At 43.7% G+C, this 6,871-nt stretch overlaps 1 protein-coding gene across 17 annotated transcripts in view; it reads right to left on the bottom strand.

The window, feature by feature from the left end:
* CD200 (CD200 molecule) overlaps window positions 1–6,871 on the bottom strand; it is a 44,339-nt gene that overhangs the window by 7,182 nt on the left and 30,286 nt on the right. For 12 of the 17 annotated variants that reach the window (XR_006939036.1, XR_005858799.2, XR_005858802.2 and 9 more), the window contains one exon: window positions 4,060–4,709. The exons of 2 other annotated variants lie outside the window; for them this stretch is intronic. The gene's annotated coding sequence lies outside the window, so the exon portion shown is untranslated. The remainder of the gene's footprint in view (window positions 1–4,059; window positions 4,710–6,871) is intronic. 3 more of the 17 variants (XR_005858801.2, XR_005858800.2, XR_005858810.2) reach the window with 3 other exon arrangements.

Raw genomic sequence — 6,871 nt, 5'->3', positions numbered from 1 at the left:
CCAGCACAGAAAAGCAAAGCACTGGAGCTTACAGTTGGTTCTTTTTTTCTTTTTCTTTTTTTTCTTTTTTTCCTTTTCTTTCTTTTTTTTTTTCTTTTTTTTTCTTTTTAAATCAAAACCACTGAAAGTCTATGTCTTTTGAAGGAGGGAAACAAAAGGTGCTGACTGAAACTGCCATTTAAGGTGCAACACCTGCCACTTAAGTTACAAATAATCCAATCAGGTCAAGTGCAGCACCAGTTTTTGTAGTCTTCTGAAAGAAACAGAAGAGTTTTTATTTCTGCCAGTGCAGTTAAACTGCTCAGTGGATAGAAGGTCTGTGTACCACAGCTAGTGGGCGTGGTGGCAATGGGTTGACAGTTGGACAAGATGATCTTAGCGGTCTTTTCCAACCTTAATGATTCTGTGATTGAGTAATTTCAATTAAGGACTTGCACATTCATCCAATCACCCAGTGCCATGCTCAGTGATGTTACACAAGACATCACACCTAACAGCAGTTGTGTTAAGGCCCAGTAGATGGCCTTTGTACGCTGCAGAAAACAAAACAAGCTGGGACCTGCTTTGTGGGGGACAAAGCCTGTGCACCTTCTGTAAGACATGGTCTGATGACCTCCAGCTTTTACCAGGTGATTTACTACTTCTTGATTCTCTTTTGCTATTTTTGTACTGAATATGTTGCACGTACAGTCATATACAGGAAGCCCAAAGAATACAAAGCTGGGCGGCTGTCAGTTAGACACACCCATCCACAGGGAAGGAAGAGAGTAAAGTCTGTGGAGCTGAAGGTCTGTTAATGCACATTACTATGCTGCATCACAATCCAGCAGCATTCTTTCTGTATGGGAGGCAGATGCAGCTGTGCTACCCAGTTCCTCCCTCCCAAAGTAACCTTATGTGCACAGCACATAAGCCTCTTACAAGCCTCAGTGGAAGGTGTGGGCTCTTAGGCCGTAAACACATGAACTCTCCCAGTTTCACTTTCTTTGTTTATACCCTCCACCTCTGAATTTTGTTTGCTCATAAAGCAAAAATAAAGGTAATCATGTGAGGCTTACTCATTTGCCAGCTCTTGGTCCCAAAAGTCTATCAGATGAGACTGCTCTTGGCAAATGACACACTTTGCTATATTGCCAGATCGAACAACAGTTTGCCAAGCCTTGATTCTCCAATTATCTGTTTTTGTAATATTTTCACCAACATCACCGCAAATATCCCGAGGCACATTTTGCATCATAAAGTAAGCAGGCAGTGAGGTGAGTGCAGAAAGAAGAGTGACAGCTATAGTTATGTGAGAACTGAAGTCTGCACCTCTGTGAAAAAGGCATTGCCTTGCATCGCTTGGTTTCCTGCTGTTTGCCCCCTATAAGAGTGTGCAGGCTGGATGTGGCTCTGGGCAGCCTGGTCTGGCGGTTGGTGACCCCACCCATGGCAGGGGGGTTGAAACTAGATGATCATTATGGTCCTTTTCAATCCAGGCCACTCCATGATTCTATGATTCTACAAAATGGTAAGAGTCTGCCCAAAACCCAAAGAAATATGGTGTACGTGGTGTTTGTTCCTTGGTTCTCCTGAGTCATTCCCCTTATGGCCTGCTGTGACTGAATTGTAGGTACCGCTTCTTCCACCCTCTGGAAGAAGAGGGGTTGCACAGACTGATGGTAACATGGGATGTTTTGAGATACAGCACCAAGCCCCACACCACAACACGGCTGTCAGCTAGGACCTTCCTTCCAGACAACTGCTAATGTTTCCTGGGTGTCCCTCCAACCCACATCCTTGTAAGGAACACGGAAAACGGACCTAGAGCTGAGCCTTGGCACCAGCCCAAACCACCAGCCCAAATGCACAAGAAGGTTGAGGGGAGAGGCAAGTTTCCATTTCCATGCCCAGCCTGCTCCCCACTCGGCTCCTTGCAGCAGGTTCCCCATTCTGTGATCTCCACAGCTCTGCTTCTGTAGCCCATTTCAGATCAATAAATGCCATCCCAGGGATAATGGAAACCAGAGACAGTAAGAAGTGCTCAGATGGTGCCAGGGGTGAGTCAGAAGCAGTTCTTTGAAAGCAGAAGAGGCAGATCTGAACGGGTGCACAGAATAGGGTTCCCAAGGAGGACCACCAGAGCCTAGAGGACAGCAGAGATGGCTACAGAGCTCGATATGTAACCAGCCTCATGCCCCTCAGTACTGATAGTGATTTGCAAGGTGAAGAACCCTTGGTTTTGAGTGAGTTTTAAGCAACAACTACTATTTTCAATGAAAAAACAAAAAGCCTAAAGAAAAAGAAAATGCTTAGGAACTAGCTGAACTAAGCCCTCAGGCCTAATGTTTCCAACTGCAAGCGTCAGTGGTAGTGGAATGGTATTAACATCATACATATCCTTTCAGTTTCACGTAGGAATGTAAAAAGGGCATGGGAAGATCACCTAACAACAGCAAGTCACTACCTAGCCTGAACACTAATTTCAAATTCTTATTCTCCTCTCTCCCTTCCCATAAAGACACACATCTCCAGAAATCTCCATGCTATAATGGCATGGAGCTGTGTCAGGGGAGGGTCAGGTGGGAGTTAGGGACAGGCTCTTCACCAGAGGGCAGTGGGGCCCTGGAACAGGCTGCCCAGTGCAGTGGGAATGGCTCTGAGCTGCCACCATTCTGGACGCCATTCTCAGACATTGGGTTTGGATTTTGGGTGGTCACATGTGGAGTCAGGAGTTGGACTCAGTGATCCTCCTGGGTCCCTCCCAGCTCAAGACATTCTCTGATTCTATGACTCTATAATTACTGTAGTAGAATTAAAGAAATGGGGGAAAAAAAAATCAATACTGGAAACACCAAGAGACTTAGCTTCTAACTATTATGAATCTTGGTCTGTGAAACAGAGGACTTCATTTTATAACAACCTTGTATAGTTAATTATACATGTTTTGTGTCATTGATTTTAGTCTTTATATTGAGAGGATATTCACTTGGTCACCTGAAATTTGGAGCACAAAATATGCTGGGCATGAAATGTCATCAGCCGTACCTGAGAATCTGTGAGTGATCATTTTGTACCAGTTCTAGAGTAACATTTCTGCCTTAAGTTAGTGATGTGGCAGCTAGGTTTACAGCCAAGTGGCTTTTACTCACAGGTAAACCAAATTTTCTTTGCAGATGAGAGCTTCTTATTAATAACCATCCTTTACTTCTTTCTATCCGTAATTGTGGATAATAATATCTTCTGTGGACTACTTGCCCCTCCCAGTTGGGGTAGTATCCATAGGAAAGCACATCTACTGCATGCAGAGCATTTCCCCAAGCAGTCAGACGCACTGACATGCATCTAATGACAGAAAGATGGAACTGTGACCATGTTTCATTAAGTCTCAGCACCATTCACTTCAGCATGGCCAGCATCCATGCAGCTACTTCATCTGACACCTGCCTGTGAGTAAGTATGTAAGTCTCACAGTTAGCTGTTCCTCAAGCACAGCTTAGGATAATCATAAAACCACTGCTCAGATTTCTGGGTGTAGTCTCAGGCTTAGCAGATCACATTTGTTTTCTTTCCTCTAACCTGTACTAGAACAATGTCAGCCTTGGTAAAGATAGGTTTGTTGACCTTCAGTGTGCACTGAGAAACTCACCTATCTTTTGGCATTTCTGAATTACAGGAAGGATGGTGAAGCAGAGGCAACACCTGCTAAATCACTCTCTTCCTTTTCAAAGCTGTTTATTACTAAGAAATCTCCCACCTAAACTTCATATTCCGGATCTAACACCATTCTTCTGCATTTTCACAAATTCTGCAGAAAGGCCTAAAACATTATGGAAGTATCATTTCCTTTACATTTTATAACATAAGATAAAATAGATTTAGCTTTCTTTGTTCATGCCTTAGTCATTGACAGCCATGGTTTTCTGAAAGAAGTGGTAACTTCAGTAGATCCTCTATCTTCTCAAGAAATTCATGAAGCCTCTGTCATAGCAGGAGAGTGGGAAGGAAAACTCAACTTATGAAGACTGTGGTTACATTAGCACTATCAGTGCCCCTGTTGGGGGTGTCACAGTTGCCTACCTTGGTTGGTTATCTTTCTCAGAGGCTGAAAAACCTGGTGATCCACTAAGTTTCCTTTTCTCTGTAGTCTGGCAGCAGACTCCACTAAAACACTAGTCTCAGATTACAAGTGATGGGAAGTAATGCGTGCTTTGATTTTAGACACCCACTTTTCTCGATGAAACAAAGGTTGAACAGAAACAGCATTTGGTGCCTGTGCAATGCTCTCATCTTCCAGTTTGGTTTCTCTTCTCTCTTGGAAAAACTTCGGAGCTGTAAGCCTGCGAAACAGAAACAAATGACAAAACAGACAGGAAAAACTGTGAAAGTACTCTGGCTGACCTCACATTAAGGAAGAGGGTGCCAAGAAGCAAACTCAGAAGTGAACAAAAGTAGAGGAAGAATTCTTCCCTGAAATCCTGTAGAACTCATGTTTCTTTGCAGTAGTTGCCTAGTGATGTAGCCCTCGCTGAAGCACAGAGTTTCACAGAGATATGCAAGCTGATAAGTGCACAGGGAGAGATTTTAACTGTGTCAGACAGAGGTGTAAGTCTTCCTTTTCTGCTCTTCTGAGGAGTTTTGCAGCATCTCAGTTTGTAAGAGAATACTCGGTATCAGAATTAGCACAGCTGCCTCTTTCACCAGCACAGAAAGCTCCGGGAACTTCTTCCCTAGTAAAAAAGAGAAGAAACATAGCTCATTCTTGAAGTAACTGTCGTAACACATAGCCCAACGTGCACAAAAATGAACTCATTTCATATCTAGGAAATGTGGGCATTAATTGCTTGGAAATTAGACTATTTCTGGCTATCAGTTCCAATAATGAAACAAAACTGCCTTCCTGAAAGCCATACACACACATTCCTGGCTCTTACACTAAGTATGATACATCTATTCCTGAGAAAGTCACTGAGGCCTATGCTTAGGATCTCATATCTCAGTGGCAAGGGGCCCTCTGGCCAGCACTCCAGCTGGAGTCAGCTTTAGAAGCACATGAGGATGCTCAGGGCTGGGTGCTTTTTAACACTACATCTTTAAATCTCCATCTGTAAAATTAAGGAAATCACTTATTTTATAGAGTAAAAGAAAAGAGAAAAAAAGCATAGGAAAGAACACGTGACCCAATACTGAGGACACTGCAAGCAATGCTTTCTCTAACTTGTTTTTCAAGACTTTCGGTGATGGACATTCCTTTGTCACTCAAGTTCATCTATTCAGCATCTTATCATGACAACAAATAGAGACTTTTCCAATCATTTAGCCAAGAACTTAAAGCCTCTTACTGTATTTCAAGCTGACGCAGAGGACATTTACTGCTATCCTCTCTACAGGTATGCATTTGAAGACATTACATCTCACTCTAGACTAAGTGACTCCAGATCTTTCAGCCCACTCTCAGACCCACCAACAAGCCTGCTTCTGTTCTCTGAGCTCTCAGATTGTTTGATGATGTTCTTCAGGCACAATGCCTGAAAACCCAAAGTTGCTACCTTGTAAGAACCTATTTCTCTGGGTCTGCGAACATCTCTCAAATAATTCCTTATTTATTTCATCCATGCTAGATAAAAGACTGTGAATTCATAGATTTACAAACAGCATTCTTGCTCCAGAAAACAGGTATTACGTTAGCGAGCTTTGACTATAGTTTATAAAATCAATTTTAAAGCCATAACCTCAGTGGAGGTATGGGCTGAGAAAATCCTTTACACAGAGAAAAGCCAATTTGCAATGACTATGTGTTTATTTTGGCAGGAGTTGTGACAATCCTGAGCTGCTATGGGCAAGAGGTCCTTGTTCTGGCCACAACAGTCCATGACCTCTCCACCTCCTGGCAGGTGCAGTAAACACCTGTGCCTTGAACACCTGCATGCTGACTCTTCACAGGCAGATGTCCCATCCCCAGGGAGGTGCCAGATGCCACCTTGAAGTGAGCAGGGGAAACCACCTGCCTTTCCATGCCTCTGCTGCTAGATGTGCTGATTTTGCTGGGAGTGGAGAGCTGGAGGAGCAGAAGACAATACAAATTAACAAGACACATCCATCTCCTGTTTTTGCTTTATCTCATTACTATGAAGGGTAAGGTGGAAAGTACCTGGCTCGTAAAGAACACAATTGTCTTTCATTTTCTGCATGGGTGGAACTTTTGGATTAGTGTGTCTAAGCACTTTATTTCTTCTGGGAGCCCTTCTTACAGCATTAAAAACCCTGATAATCTGAAATGGCTTGCAAAAACAACACCCTGGAGACTGAAACTGGGCTGGATTGCTTTCTGTATACAGTGAATAGGCAGCACTGAGTGTCAACGGCTGAATGCAGATCAAAGCCCTCCCAGGAAAACAAAAAATAATACACTTGAAACCCATTCAGCGTACCACAAGTGTAGACAAAGAACAACTTATTCAGCTCCAGTGAATGGGTAAATAGGAGACCGAAGTGTTAGGCCAACCCACTTACCTGCATTTGTGAGTCAGATTTCCTCATATAATATGCAACAGCATCCAAATTCACCATCTTAGACTAATAGTTATCACCACATAGTTAGGTGAGGGTAAAGTCTCACTCAAAAGGGCAGGACCGCTGGGGTCGCTTGGCTAGGAGAGGGCAGAGTGCTTGTAGTGCTTCGCCCATTTTTCCCCCAGAGCACACAGCATCCTGCCTCTCTTCTGACCATCTTTCCTAATGCCACAAACTGCTGAGCAGAAGACTGGCAGAACACTGACCACTAGGTGGCAGGAAGCGGCAGGGAGTGGGCACCAGCTGGCTGGATCCCCATCTCTCCCAGCTTTGTGATCGCCAAGCGGTCCCCATCTGTCTTCATAAATTCAATGGGTGC

The sequence above is a fragment of the Gallus gallus genome, chromosome 1, assembly GCF_016699485.2.
Source record: "Gallus gallus isolate bGalGal1 chromosome 1, bGalGal1.mat.broiler.GRCg7b, whole genome shotgun sequence".
In the NCBI taxonomy this organism is placed as follows: domain Eukaryota; kingdom Metazoa; phylum Chordata; class Aves; order Galliformes; family Phasianidae; genus Gallus; species Gallus gallus.
This window is presented reverse-complemented; position numbering and strand designations above follow the sequence as displayed.